The sequence below is a fragment of the Thermobia domestica genome, chromosome 9 (assembly GCF_964235325.1).
Source record: "Thermobia domestica chromosome 9, izTheDome1.hap1.1, whole genome shotgun sequence".
NCBI lineage: Eukaryota > Metazoa > Arthropoda > Insecta > Zygentoma > Lepismatidae > Thermobia > Thermobia domestica.
Genome location: NC_137462.1, coordinates 102,391,633 through 102,406,858, shown reverse-complemented (window position 1 = coordinate 102,406,858; position 15,226 = coordinate 102,391,633).

Here is a 15,226-nt window from a genome sequence, read left to right as displayed (position 1 = left end):
GTAGAGGGTCAAAAGTTAGACGCTGAGTTTCTTGATGGAGGCGACCCATCAACCGTAATGGTGTAGAAATCAATCATTTCCGGTTTTAACATTGATCGTTATAGGGTAGAAACCAAGGATCTTATAAAATAGAGGATCTGCCCTTACAACAAAATCTTGAAGTCATACGTCACAGTTTCGCTACTCCTACACTGCCCACTCCGCCCAATAAGATCGCAATGTTTTGAGCCAACAATCATGGCGGAAACGAAAGTAGCCAATCAGACGATGGCAGATACGAGAGTAGCCAATCAGACGTGCCGATGCTCCGTTGTTTTTTGGCTTCATCGATTTAATAGGATGAAGATACATATGGGCAGATCCTCTATTTATAACATCCTTGGTAGAAACGGCAATAGATAGCGAGAATCTTTTTTTTTTTTTTTTTTTTTTTGCAATCAATCACGCCTCCCAAAAATATATTCCAATTCTACTTTGATATCTCTACTAAACTGGAGGTGGTAAAAATCTGCTTCTTCTTCTTCTTCCAGTTTCAATATTAATTGAAAAAATACCACGCCATACAAACGAAACCCTTTCCCTTGCTGTACATTGCTATTTGTTTTCTTCCGTCATTTCAGTTTGCTAGAGACAAAAAAAGTCAGTAACAAGGACAGTAGACTCCTTATATCATAAATCGTATATGATCTTCAGTACTTGTCCGATCCTGACTAAACTTGGCATGAATGTAGATCTTTACTTCCTTAGTACTCATGTGAAATATTTTCCTGTCAAGATCTTTTGTTCACAGGTTTGGACTTAGCCGAATTTTGGGGGGGGAAAAGTTGAAAATACACGGAACAAACTAATAAAGTGTTAATTTGATGTTTAACGTTAACCTATTAAACGTTAAGAAAATTAATTAATTTGTTTTTTATAAGAAGAACTAGCCAAAATACCTGGCGTTACATGGGAAGAGTAGTGTTTATGAAGAAAATTTGAAAATAAAGAACTCAGTAGAATAAATAACTACAAGCAACGTCTTCTGCGTTGCCTTTGTCGAAAGTAAAGAATTAAATAAAATAAATGGCCAGTTGACTTGCACATTATTGACTAAACTCGGACTTAAATGTCATTGGGATGTCATCAATTAGTTTAGCGACCCCGACAATTATGAATTCAACAATAATATCAGTCATTTTCTATTTTTTTACATGTCATCCCGTCACATACTTATGGGTTTCTTACCCCCACAGTACTTATTATTTTAATCCTAAGTCATACGTGTATGTCAACTTATTTTTAGAAATGAGTTACCTACCGAGTTTCATCTTCTTAAGATGAGAAATTCGTGTTTTTTAATTTTTTTTAAATATAAATTTTAAACCACCTCTTTCTCCTTTGAAGCTTCATCCTCCCTCCTTGGAGTTCGAATCTAAAAGTTCTATGTAGCCTATAGTCTCTTCTAGAATAGTGTCTGAAAAATTCTTTGAAGTATGCCATGTCAACGGTGCAGATTCCTATTATGGACAAACAAACGCACATAAACATTCATTTTTACGCATAAGATTAGGGCAGCGTTTCCCAACCTTTTTCAACCTGCGGCACACTACGGATATAACTTTAATTCTCGCGGCACACACACTCATAGATATTATTACGATATTAAGATTGAATGATATTCTAAAATTTCAAGTTACAAAATAGACTGCAACAATAAAGAAGCAATAATAGTCATAAAATAATAACATATACTTTTTTCAACATTAAAAATGTACAGAAAAGCAACAAGGTCCGAAACTTGAAATTGTAGATTCGTAGTAGAGGTCCTCATTTTTCTCTATGTCTTGCAATTTGATTGCTATGGAATTAATAATTTTATTTCGATTTCCTCGCGGCACACCAGCGGCTAATTCACGGCACACCGGTTGGGAAACGCTGGATTAGGGGAAAGACATGGAAAAAATGTGTTAAAAGTTGGTTTGAGGTTAAACGTTAATAAATTTCACTAATTGTTATTTACAATAAGTGTTCGGGAAAATACACGGTTTAACAAACCTGTTAAACATTAATTTTAGGTTAAATGTTGATCTATTAAACTTTAAGAAATTTCGCTAATTGCTATTCATAACAAGAATTAGGTAAAAATACGTGGAACGAACCTGTTAAACGTTAATTTGGAGTTAAACGTTAATCTATTTAATGTTAAGCAATTTGACTAATTGGTATTGAAAATAAGAATTGAGGGAAATAATGAAATAAACTTTTTAAATGTTAATTTGAGGTTAAACGTTAATCTATTAAATGTTAAGAAATTTTACATGCTAATTATAACAAGAATTTAGTGGAAAATATATTGAACAAACCTGTTATATAATAATATGAAGATTTACTAAGATAATTTAATGTAGCAGGTTTTAACCGTGAATCACTACATACAAAACGATATAATTTGGCAAATTAATTCACACCAGTTTAGGCGAACTCGAGAAATATAAAAGGACCGCAAATTGTTAAGAAATTTTACTCTAAAAAGAAGAAATAAGTCCAATTTGTGCCAAATATGATAATCATACACATCTACCAAATAACAAACATAACCAAATAATCCTCCACGGGCTTGATTCCATTAATTTAGTTCGGTTGAATGCTCTCTTTGTAAACCTTAGGTGGAGGAAAGTAGGTTGCTCATATAACTGGAGAAATAAAGTAAAAATAAATAAATAAATAAATAAATAAATAAATAAATGGATTGCCTCCAGTGTCAAACATATGCCAATTAACTCCTAAAAGGATTCAAGGCATAAAAGTGTTAAATCTATCCAACAAATAATCTGTAAGTTATATTCGAAGTCGATCAATAGAAGCAGGGAAACAAAATGCATTGGAACACTACGTACTGCAAGGAAAGTTACTCTTTTTGGCATACCAAAAGACGAGAATGTCTTGTCTGTCCATAGGCAGGCAAGGAAGGAGGGAAATATACATTGAGCATTTGCACGCATCATTTCGTGATTCACATACTCACACAGAAACACATTCCATATGATCAAGTTTTCTCTCAGGTCTTTATTTTCACTTGGGAAAGAACGCGAAATGAATAACACAGTGACAGAAAATGTCAACAAAACTCTTTGCGTGTTAGTAGTGTTTTACTACTAGTAGTACTACAAGAATGTTTAGACAAGAAAATAATTGTCATAATTGCCTATAGATGGCACAAAATTTACGACCAGTTTCGCAAAGAGAACTTTCTGAAAATGACGTTAGATGGCTCTCGCATCATCTGTATTCGTACGTACTATTACGCAGAAAATTCTGCTATATTATAATGCTTTTTATCAGAGCCGTAGTTAGAGATTTCAGTGCCCGGGGCGAAGTAGAATTCGGTGCCCCCTATACTCATCTCACCAAATTATTCTTTCTTTGTCGTAATATATATAGGGTCGGATCCAGGATTTTCTAAGAGGGTGCACCAATAACTACCAGTACATTTAAATTTAATTGAACATTTTTAAATACCTTTAGACACCTGTGGTGTGAATGAGGAAATGCTCTAGAAATGCTAAGTGTCTACTCTCGGTGAATCCTTTTCTTTCAACTTTTAGAAAATTGACTTAAGCTATCGATTTTGCAAAACTTCCTTTGTTTTAAGCCCAAATGGAAACAGCAGAAATTTTCGGAAAGTGTTGCTATTTTCACTGCTAGTTCCTCACTTTAGGTAGTGTATATTTACAACGAAGGGAGGGTGCACGTGCACCTTGGCACCCCCTAAATCCGGCCCTATATATATATATATATATATATATATATATATATATATATATATATATATATACAGTGACTTTACTAGGCTAGTTGTCGCCCGGGGCAAGAACTAGCTTTAGCGGCCTTCCCCATGACCAACCAAACCTACACCTGATATTGGCATCACACAATAATTCTCCTATTCCATTTTTTCTGCAAATGGTAAAGCTTGATTTCAAAATTGCAGTACATAATTTAATTCTTAGTACAAGATAAAACACCCAACTAATTAGTATTTGATTGCAAATACTCTGGGAGTAGTATGCTTGACATATTCTTATAGTATTATAATAACTGCAAATCACAACGTCTTTGGAATTATATCGTGATGTGCGTATGTGTAGAATGAATCAACAGCTTGTTGTTTCAGAATAAAATATTGAATTATGACAAACAGTCAAGCTGTTATCTCGAGTATTATACTCGCACATTTTGCAGATCTCTTAAATCAATGTAAGATCAATGAAAACACAAAAAGCTGGAACTAAAATTTAACTTTCCGGGCTCTTTTGGTTGCAAAGGTTTTTACAATGTCCTCAAAAGATAGCTTTGAAGCTAACTTATGCTCTATGGATATGATCCTAATGTTGGTGAGTCGTTGTTGTCCTATTAAGTTTCTGAGGTAATCCTTTTTATGATCTTTAGTTTGATAAAACCCCTTTCATTGCCTCCAACCGGCGCACAGTGGTCGGAAACTGAGAAAAAGCGGTCAAAAATCGATTTTGACAACTTCGCCTCCTATGAAATCGGTATTGATATTTGATTATAAGAACATCTCCTGCTTCCAAATTCGGAGTTTCGGGACATAGGTATATTTTCGCTGCCTATAAAATGCATGTAAACATGAACAAATAAAAGTGCCGAAAAATCAGTAAAATGTTAACCAAACAATATATGTTTTAATCATTTACACCGTTTCTGAGGTCGATGAAAGCGGTTGGATAGTACATTGGACTCAAATACTTGTGTTTAGTGAAGAGTTTTATTTGTTATCTATTGTCATATCATTAATATGATAGATTTGTTAGTGTTACCTACAAGTTACATATACCCTAATGTTACTAGCTCTGCAGTCTAAGCTTATCCTTACTTATCTGTAAAATATTGTTTATTGAGTTGTTCATGAGTAGTACAAAGGTTAAGCATTGGAAATAGCTGTACCCAAGTGCACCTGGAGAATTCAGTCTTATCTAACTGGAAATGTGTGATTAGTAATGCTGTTGTGGTTGCAATCGAGATCTGCTATCTGAGACTTACTAAACGAAAAGGTATATTGTCTGGTACGTAATTTGGATTGCCCTTCATCCCTGAATCAACGTTATAGTGAAAGCCATGCCATGAAAGCCACTGCAATCATACATATTGCAGTGATAAACTATCAGTCATGTGGAGCTGCTGTATATTATCTAGGTACACGTCAGTGCAGTTGTATACAAAATTCTCTGCTGAATCTTTTAATATTACCGAAACAACGTAATCCTGAACTAAATTACGTTCCAGTAAGTATTAGTGTTCTTTCGAAGATGGTGCAAGTGCAAAACCGCGAACTTTAATTTTGTATCCTAAAGCCAAACACACATTTGTTTTACACTGTCTATATATTAGCTGCACATACAATCAGAGGGAGAGCACATTGAACCTGTAATCGCTTCTTGGATGCATATTAACAAACTTCGTGCTTGCTAGCGACGTCCAATTCATACAAGGCGTTAACATGTTACGTTCTCAATTTATAAACTATATATATGATTCACAATGGTAGATTTCAAGATGGCGGCTTTCATTCTTCTATGTCCTCCCCATTTTCTCTTTACTTTTATTACTCCCCTACATTGTTCCTTTGGTTATATTTTGTAGTATTTGACATTTATGCGAGGGGTTTCCACACTTTTGAACCACCCTATATATGTATATAACTGCACGTATTGCAGCAGGGGTTCTTCGAATTACTTTCACAGTAGTTGCAATCGATTTAGAAAGGATAATTACTTATAGAACGATAGAGAGACGTCCATCAACTTCATAGTTTCGGAATAAACTATTTTCATCCGCTTTTTTCAAGTTTCCACCCGGGGCTGAAGCCCTGTTTCCCCTCCTTACTTACGTTACTATATATATATATATATATATATATATATAAGAGAAGCAACTTTTGTTGTTATGCTACGCTAGAATAAATTTTTGTCGAGCTGCTTGGACAGACAATTGCAACAGCCAAAAGCGATTATAATTATAATTATAATTATTATTATTATTATTGTTATTATTATTATTATTATTATTATTATTATTATTATTATTATTATTATTATTATTATTATTACAAATAAGAGCTGTTTTCAAAAGGCTTATTTTGGACTTTTTGTTAAACTTGACAAACTACCTTTGGTTGGTATGCAGATCCCTTTGGAGAACAATTATGGAAATTTACAACTATTTACAACGTTTCAAACTATCGATAAGAAATTAAATTTTAGTATATTAGAAACTATGTGCTTTTAAAATGTTCGCTAGTAATACTTGTAAACTTTTGAAATTTTATTCTGTTTGTGACCAAACGAATAGCATTTTAATTTCTATTCTTTAGACTAAAAAACACTTTGTGAAATGTAATGGAAATACGGAAGGAGCATTTTTTTTTTTGTGAATTTCTCAATATTGATCATCAGAGCTGAAGAATATGTTTAATGTTTGTATTTAAAATCAAAATATAGTTTGGCTACAGTAATTCAGTAATTACTTAATTTCTTAATGAACTGAAAATTCTGAAATTAAGATTACTTATTATTAATTAATATATTAAAAATCATACACGCACATGTATATAATGTGATTATATGTTTTGTATATGTGTAGATAGATAAAAATATCATGCATCTAGATACGAATACACAAAAATATCCTGGCGACACAAATGATCCCAATAAATTCCTTCAGATTGGAAGTATTTCATATATCGTTGGGATAAAAAAAGAAAAAAAACACTGATAGTGATCAGTTTTTGAAAAGACGAAATTCGTCGAGTTAAGTTATTAATCCCCTTTTCTACAACTGTTTAAGTCCTGTTATTATTCCTTTTGTTTACCTTCATTTTTAATATTCCTGAGCAAACAGCAGCTTGTATATCTCTCTTCACCCCTCTCATTTTCATACTTTCATTCTCACCATCGTGATTAATCCGAAATCAGAAAAACGGGGTTAACTACCCAAACTCATGACCATTAAAAGGTCGAACATATATTTCAGATTGTTTGGTCATTTCTGATTTTGAAAATGCTCCTATATACAGTATAAATCATTACTCGGCACCTTTTAAATCATATCGTCATTAAAAAAAACATATATAACTTTTTAAAGTAATAAGTAAAAAGTTGTTGTGACTATTATCAAAACGTTTGGATTGCGGGCGGAGCATGCAAGAAAATTTTTATCAAACCTATTCTTTGCAAATCAACAACAATATTAATTTAATAGGGTGCCAACACTTTTACGGGGTACCGAGTCGTTTACTCTTTTTAAACACATTTTCTTTCTGCTTGCTCATTCGGCGCCCTCTTGCTATCAGCGCCCGAAGCCACAGCGCCGCTCGTCCCCCACCCCGTAGCAACGGCTGTACTTTTTATTAAGATTTTTTTTTTGTTGGAATGAAATCCAAGTCTGAACTTAAATTTCACTCACTTACATACTAGACCCTATATGTATAGGGTTACCATATGTGTGCATTTTTGTAGACATCTCCGCATTTGGAACGTAAAAATTTCCGTCCATAGACATTTCCCGAAATTCCCTTATTTCTCAGTATTTTCTAAGCTCAAGTGCATTATCAATTCAATTACAAGTATTTCATTGTAAACAATGAATTACTAAAAAGCATAAAATCTAATTAATAATAGGCAAAGTTAACATAATTTGTGCAAGTACTCTTGTTTAATTATTTTTCTAGTATTTCAATATATGTTTCGTAATACGATATTTTAAATACAAAGCTGAAGGTAAAAGCTAAAACTGGTCGAAAGTTAATGTTTACGTCACTAGTTAGCCATATCAGTACTTTCATTTCAGATTTTGTCAGAGTGGTGAGCAAGATTGTCCTCCGACCTAGGAGTTTTACTTTTTTGTTTGTATAATAATGTACAACTTATTATTTTTAAATGGTTATTTTTAAATAACTCCCCACTTGACGCTACTGAGCTAGATGATAGTCTGTTTGCATTTTAGCACTTCCGAGCTTCTTATTCGCCAAGCTTGGAGAGGACGTTCTCGGGCGTTCAGTTAGAAGACAGGTAGAGCGTCTCAACCATTACATGAACTCCAGGCCTTATCAGGTATAATAAAACAAAGTCAAAATCAGCCTTCAGTGGATTTATAATTCACTTTCATATTTTATAAGAATCCGATCAGTACATTAAAGATAATCAGTGATAACAAGTTTTCAATCAAAATGTATGAAATTCAGAAATCTTTAAGCTTTACATCCCACGGTTTTGCCGCCTAGGCTAAAGGAGACGGTGATGATGAGTAATAAATGAAATGGTGGAATGCAGAAAGTGGGAGGAAACGGGAGAATCCCGAGAAAACCAACGCACACGATGTTTGTCCACCACAAAGTTCACTTGGCGCGAGCTGGGATCAAACCAAGGACCCCATACACCAGAGATGAACGCTCTACCACTGAGCCACGGCGACCCCCAATAATCAAATTAAATAATAATAATAATAATAATAATAATAATAATAATAATAATAATAATATAATACAGTGGATCCTTTAAAAGGAAAAGAAATACTTCAGTAATAGAAATAGCTAGCAATGAAAACAAAATTTGTCTACTGACTTGTCAGTCTATTTTACAAGCAATAAGTAGATGGATATAATTTACAAGTATAATATGGAATGAAATGGAAATATTTCAGTTTACGTACCACAGTTACCCTAACAGTACAAGATGTGCTAGGCGTGTGCCATTTAGGTGTCCCAGGTACTTTTTAGGCACCCAACATTTGACACATGTGATATTCATGTGCTAAGTATGTACTTCAGCCACCTACAGTTTTAGGTACTTGTTACATCTAATTGATATTTCCAAGTATGTACTACAAATATAGCATCTATATACCTGGCTCAGTTTCGCACTCTAACATGCATTTGTTTTTATGTCGTCACTTGGGACATATCTGTCATGTTCTAGGTACGTCCTTTAGGTACTTACTGTTTCAGATACCCTAACAGCACAAAATATGCTAGGCATGTGCCTTTTAAATGTTCTAAATTCATCTCCCACATTTGATGCATTTGTTGCTTCTTTTTATAAGCGATTGTGTACTAAAAACAACAAATGCATCAACTTTACTAGATTGCAACTGTCGCCGATCATTTGAAAGTGAATCTGGGAGAACCATGAAATAAAGTAAATAGACACTTGTCATTATGTTATACAGTAAAATTACATGGCGAGCAGATTTAACTGATCCCAAACGATTATCGTCGAATATACGCGGTTAAAGGAGCACTCTGATTACCCAAATTCAAAAGAACTCAACAATTTATCCCTCTACAAGCGACGCTCTCTTCATTGTCTCCGTGGCCAAGTCGGAAGAGCACGCAGCTAGTAATCCAAAGGTTAGTGGTTCTTGAACACACTGGGATAATTTCTTTTACTAGTTTAAAGTGTTTTTTAGACTCGCCTTAAAGTAAACACATTACGCATATAGGCGATTTAACATATTTTGGGAGAGTAATTTTGTGGTTCATTGACACTTACGGCATGGGGAACATACCTAGAACATACTAGACACGTTCCCCACGTACATGTCAGGCATGTGCCTAGGGGCGGACATAGATTGTGACTATCACTCGCCATCCATGTGATTTCTCTGTCAGAAGTACATAAGGCACATACTGGACACATTCCCATGTATTTGAGGAAACATGATAGGCATATGCCTGCTATGTAATTGTGCTGTTAGGATATGTGATGATGAGAAGGAATGAAATGGTAGAATGAAGAAAATGAGAGGAAACGGGTGAGCCCTAAGAAACCCACTGACATGGTGTTTGTCCACCACAAAGCTCACTTCACGCGAGTTGAAGTCCAACCAGGGATCCCCACACACCAGATGTAAATGCTCTACCACTGAGTCACCGCAGCCCTTTACAAATATAATAATCAAAACAATACACATCATAGTTGTTTCTCTAAAACAAGTAAAGAATACTCCAAATCTTTGAGGCTATATATTCAGTAAATGCGTTATTCGTTCTTTCGTCCAATCTTATGTGTTAAAATTGTGGAAGGTTTTCGACCAATCAAAGAGAAGACTTTGCACATACACAGTATTTTCCAGTTGTGCTCAATCACGACCAATCATTTGTTTACATCTTTCAGGTGTGTTCTTTGCCGTGTACTCGACTAACGGTCTTTTCACTTTTTTTTTCTTTTCTTTTCTTTTCTTTTTTTTTTTTTTTTTTTTAGAAATTATCTCGATATTTTCGTATCCCCATAGTTACTGTTCTTACGGGCCGTGAGAAAGATTGGCGGAATTATAGCGCGCAATTTGCCATTTTCAAAATTCTGGTGTGTAATGAGTTTGGTTGCACTGGTGGTAGTTTAACTTCAAACTGGAACTCTTGAGTCCCTATTAGTAGTGAAAGATTTAAAGGCAGTAAAGTATAATACTATGTATTAGAAAGTGTAACTACTCGTTCTCCTGTGGTTGATTTTGTGTCCTTAGCAAGACCAGTTCTTTTAGGGCAAAAGACACGACAACATTCTTCTGTTGGGGAAAAGTCATAAAATTAACAAACGGGAAAAAGACCCCACGGAGTCGTTTTATCAGTGGGAGCTCATGGTGTTTCATGAATTCTGGGATTCTTTTTCCATCCTCCGGTAATATGTTCTAATATCTGAGTAAATTATCGTGTATGTGCGGTGCATGGAAGATACCGCACGATGCACGCTGTGTACTGCAAATACCCCGACATAAAAATCTAATAATTTCTAGGGAAGATAAAGATCAGGTTGTTGTTTTCAAGATGTGATCTGACTTCACGCTTTGTCTCTGAATAAGTTTAATACCAAACAAAGGAATAAGATCAGGAACTATGTTTCATAAACACCTGAGAATATTTAGGATTTTTTCCTTTATCGAAATCATGAAAAGTATTTTTTAAAACTAGTTAGTTGATTTGGAATTTAGCATCTTGTTCATCACCTATGGTAGTATGAGATGAAGACTAATAGTTTAACCTGAGATTCGAGCCATATGAGCTTCCACCTGGTATGAAACTCAGTTCTCCAGCGCTAAAAGTGCTTGCGCTAAATAGATATATAGGCACAATGAAACTCTGTATTTATGGATTGGCAATCTTCAAAGAATGTACGTGATACAAGTGCGTTTCACTAGAATCGAATAATATTTTGGCAAGTATTGCTAAATATGATGTTCCCGAAGTTCTTTTGGGGACACGGTGGCTTAATGGTTGAGTGTACACTTCTGGTGCTATGGCCCCCTATTTCAACCCTACGCTTATTACTTTGTGTAGACAAATCATTTACTTTCATTGATTACCTAGAAAGCATAACTATAAGACATTGACTTAATGATTACATTTCTATATTTCAAATCTTTGCCTCTGACTAATTTCAACCCCAGACATTAAGAATTTTAAGTTTTAAAAAATATAGGCTATATAAACAGTCTGTTTCATGGAAGTCGAACAATTTTTATGAAATTTATCGTGGAACGTTAATAAACTCTGGGGGTAAATTCACCCCCTCATTATTTACATAATTTAACCCCAAGGAGTGAGGTAGTCGGAAATTCTCAAAGCATATATTCACCACATTGCATCAAAGTAGAATATAAAGTTATCATGGAAAATAAATTTATCAAATTGCATTATGTATCCCCCTATTATCCTTGGTCCCTTTCAACCGCAAACAATTAGAATAATTGGAAACTAAAAAGAGTAAAAATCATATTGTGCCAAAATCGATTTTCTTTTACCGAAATTATAGACCTTTCTGTTGTTATAACACTATGTTCATGTGGAAATTTGCAATATTATGGTTAATTTTATCCTTGTTTACGCCACTATGCTTGACGGATTTTAGCTCCAAACAATTGCCTTTTTTCTTAAGATTGGGAAGAAAGCACTTGTAAAATTTTATTAAAATTAATAAATTTTACAAAGTGATCGTAAAACACACACATATAAAGAAAACTCATGTTGGGTGAAATAGTACAAACTCACTTCAGATCACTTCAAGAAATTTGTCTAGCTTAGGGTTGCCATATTTCAAAAAATGAAAATCCGGGACGCTCCTAAATTACGAGAATCTTTGAACTGCTTAAAATGAAAATAAGTGTTATATACTAATTTACTTTCTTCCATTAGATAGAGTTGTTCAGGTATTACGTAATCACATTTTTAATTATTTTAGTAGACATTCTCCTCCATAGTTAAGAAAACGTAAGCAGATGATTTACACCCTCCCCCTGGCAAGCATTTTCTTTTTTTAATTTCTCAGGATCTGTTAATTTTCGTTTCTTTCAGCGTCTGTTTTAGCTCATACAAGGTATAATGTTTCCTTTCACATATTTTGTTAGTTTGTGTTGTAACCTTTTGTAGAACAGTTGATTCATTGGCAATATGTTCTGGCGGTGTTTGTTATCTTCAAAGAACTTCTTTCATTGATTTTTTAAAAATTTATTTTTGTTGTTTTTAACAAACTAACAACTCGCATATATGCTTACATGAGAAGTTGAGAATAATTATAACCTAATCCGGTGAAGAAAGCAAACTATAATATTCCCGTCCTTTCTTCTTCGCTGAAATCCGGGACATTTAAGCGTCCCGAGAAATATTTTCGGGACCCACATCTCGATTCCGTGTCGGTGTCGGATTTTCCGGAACGAGTGGCAACCCTAGTCAAGCTTTAAAAAATCTTGAATTTATGTCTTTTAGGCTAAAGTGGAGGAGTGTTAATAGATGTGAATGATTATAAAAGAATGTTTGTTATGTGGAAGGAAACATGAGATTTAAGAGAAAATCTACGGAGACAATGCTATCCACTACAATCTCACATGATCTGGTGACGGAGCAGGCCCCTCGTACGAGAAGTGAGCGATGTACCACTAAGCCACTGTATCCTCAAACTAATAAGTGGACAAATACATGCTATATTACTATTCAAACTCTTTAACAGAATAATATGAATGTTCTGAATGCTCTGTTTTTAGTGCCTTCTTTCGACCTTGTCCCAATCTGGAGTACATATTCTGCCTATCATCCTACCCGCCCTTCATAAATTACTATAATCTTGGAGTTAAATTAATGACGTTATGCTTTTATTTTGCAATGGTTCACGAGAGGGAAACAGACGGATCTTGTTTTAATTCCTCCTTTACTCTTACACGTTTTCCCAGAGTATTTGAGTTATGTTCGTTGCAAGTACGAAGAACACATGTATGTTTTTGCATGACTTTTGCCTAAGTTTGTCCATTTAGATGATTTTTTAAAAATAATTTCCGTTTTGATTTTCATATATATATATATATATATATATATATAGAGAGAGAGAGAGAGAGAGAGAGAGATATGTAATTCGCAAATAGCGAGACTAACAAAATTAAGACTTACATATCTAAAGTGTTAATTATTTGATTCCATCAGATAAAGTGGCGTTACTCCTATCTATACTGGTGTTAATTTCGTATACCGTAAACGTAATTCTTGTCACTATATCAGAAAGATTGTAGCACTTAGTAGATGTTGTGGATTATAATAAACTTAACGTGGCAAGATAGCGTAACAATCGTCATTATCTGATTACTTGAAGTAGTAGTATTGTATTTGTTTGCGTTTTGCACTATGTAATATTTTTTGTACTGTCTGCCTAATTCCTATCTAAAATTATCCCTTTTAAACAACTATCCATCATGGGCAGATCACTGCGAACTCTCTTCTCTGATTTCTTTGACTGCTGTGCTCACCATAGAAAATTATGCTTATTATCTGAACAAATATTGGTAAATCACTATTACAATGTGGTATATTTTATTTTCAAATGAATGAAATGCTTTATTACTGTTTAACCTTTTCCGAGTTTAATTGACAACATCATTTCCTCTCGATACTGGGGTCACAGAAATGTGAAGCATACATTTCCACTGCCCGTACACCGTACTGGCTTGACTCGAATGGAGAGCGTTCCTGTACTTTCTACTTCCATAAAATGAAACGTTTTTCAAGGTATATCTGTTATGAACACAATTGCTGTATTAAGGCACTATTAGTATACAAGATTTTCCCTCATATCTATTCAGTCTATATCAATACAAAACTTGATACACATATTTCTTATTCTCTATAGTATTTTTCGAGATAGAATACATTTGGATTGTGTGTTTTTACCCGGGGCTACTCCAGAGGGGTCCAAAGTTGAAGGGATGATTTTTGGAGGAATTTTTCCCGACGTTCTCCCAATTTTCCCTGTTATGAGCCCAATACATAACACCTCTGGAAAGCTTGTTTCATGCTGAAGAGAATGAACTATAAACCATGACTTTCCAATGAATAGTGTTGATGTAATAGCTATTTCACTGCGAGTCTACGATTTTCTTTATACTAACAGGGTCAATGGGCCCCAGGGAGTTACTCCGTTGTCCATGGCACCTATTTTTTTTTTGTGCATGAACATATCTTTATTATGTTTATCGAATGGACTACGTTTGATTCGGGTGTCCGGATGACAGGTTCATGTCCGTTTCTTGTGAGTAAAGATTAAAATTGAAATTTAAGCATGTTAAAAAGTTCCGACCTGCTGGAATTAGAACTGAGACATCCTGAATGTAAATTCAATGCCGTAAGCACTTTCCTTCGCCAATCAGTTACTTAATGTTGCACAATAACTGTTATCTAGTTAAAAATCTTTTATGTAAGTCTAGATGAGATACGGTACTAAAGCCAGTATGAAGAGACAATCATTAGTTGAGTTAATTAATTTTTCATCAAATTATTATTTTTTAATTGTTATTGCAATTACATTAATCTATTATTATTATTATTATTATTATTATTATTATTATTATTATTATTATTATTATTATTATTATTAATAATAATAATAATAATAATAATAATAATAATAATAATAATAATAATAATAATAATAACCATCATTTCACAGAATCAACCTATTTTACATCAATTATTGTGACTTGTGCAGAAAATACGTTTATAAGTTGCAAGAGATGTGACTTCCAATTATTCGCCGTGAACTCAGATGTATCTGACTGTAAATCAAACCTAGTGTAGAACAGATAACAACTTTACGCAAAGTCAAAGGTAGTTTAAGTTATCGCGGTTTGGGTGAACAGTTTGTTAATAATGTAAAATACCATATCTGAAAACAGTGTATTAAGTATGTTCACTATT